This window comes from Macrobrachium nipponense, chromosome 37, assembly GCF_015104395.2.
Source record: "Macrobrachium nipponense isolate FS-2020 chromosome 37, ASM1510439v2, whole genome shotgun sequence".
In the NCBI taxonomy this organism is placed as follows: Eukaryota; Metazoa; Arthropoda; class Malacostraca; order Decapoda; family Palaemonidae; genus Macrobrachium; species Macrobrachium nipponense.
The window spans coordinates 46,903,928-46,905,203 of NC_061097.1; the positions used below are offsets into that span (position 1 = coordinate 46,903,928).

The 1,276-nt window shown below is 36.1% G+C and overlaps 1 long non-coding RNA gene across 1 annotated transcript; it reads right to left on the minus strand.

The window, feature by feature from the left end:
* Window positions 1–570: 570 nt before the first annotated feature.
* LOC135208983 (uncharacterized) lies at window positions 571–877 on the minus strand. Its single transcript, XR_010313271.1, has 2 exons — window positions 786–877; window positions 571–622 (listed from the first exon to the last, which is right to left on the minus strand). It is a non-coding gene; the product is annotated as an uncharacterized LOC135208983 (long non-coding RNA).
* Between the last annotated feature and the right edge of the window lie 399 nt (window positions 878–1,276).

The following is a 1,276-nucleotide window of genomic DNA, read 5'->3' on the forward strand; positions in this document are numbered from 1 at the left end:
GCATCGGATCTTTAAGACCAGCAAGAGAAACGAATCATTCAACAAACAAACAATGCTAAGAACAAGGGTCATCCGCTAAACAGAGAAGGGGCACCAAGGCTGTTTCGTTATCGAAACGCCGTGACTCCCCACAAAATCAAGCTAAGTACAATCCTTTTTATTCATTTGGAGTAACTTTGAGTGTTTTCTTTGCAGGTCGAATTTCGTTATTCCTGTGGCTGAAGTTATGTGACATTCTTAATCTTACTTTTTTAAAGAAATTATCTACATCATTGGGACTTCGCTACTGCGAGTTTTTATCTTTTGAGTTTTTGTCAACTTTATTTTCTCAGAAATTCTCCTGAAATATTATAATCATATACTGTGTTAATCTTATCATTTTGAGTGACTATTGATTCTGTATGTAACAAATCATATTAAACGTTGAATATGCGTTTACGCAGTGGACATCTGTATTTATACAGATGCATGGTGTCCCTTATGCGGACAGTACGTGGCTCTGTAGTTATATGTTGATTTTAGCCCCATTCAGTGTTGATTCTCAAATTGGGTATCAATAACATTCCATGGTCCTTTTGTAGGTACTTTATTATATAAACCATGAGCCGTTAATTGAGTATAACTGAAAACAAAAGAAAAACACTTTTAGGCTAATGCCTTGGAAGCTATTGCCACATGTCCTACAAAACTGGTAGGATGCCATTGGCTATATCAAAAGGTACAAATTAAAACAACATCAGAAAAGGTACAAAAATACATATCATATGCAAATTAACGTATCTTACCACAATTTTGGGGACTTAATCCATTAGACATACAACAATGAAGAAATCCATGACAAGCAAGTCACGTTTCATGTGCTTGAATCTGACGCAGCAGCTGTTGTGATTGTTTACTTCTACCCACTAGAGCGGTAAGTAACTCGTCCACCTTGGTAGAATGTATTTTAGTATTGTTTCAAAACTCAAGATATAACTGGATAGGCTAATGACAGTAACACATGGATAGGGTCGTTAGGCACCGTAGTGATAAGAAAACGCACAAAAACAAGTGGAACACTCGTGCAAATCTGGATTAATTAGAGGTAACACTATTTCGGGTCAGGACAATAATGGCTCCTGTGCAAGGTCCCGATGGCAGTTTTAGCCTAGAGTTTTTTTAGTTACATGCATAAAAAATCAAATCTCCATGACTCAACTTAACTTTTTAAAAAAATACGGCTGGATTGCAAGGAATAACATGTCTGTAAAAAATTTCATTAGGTTACCATACTTAA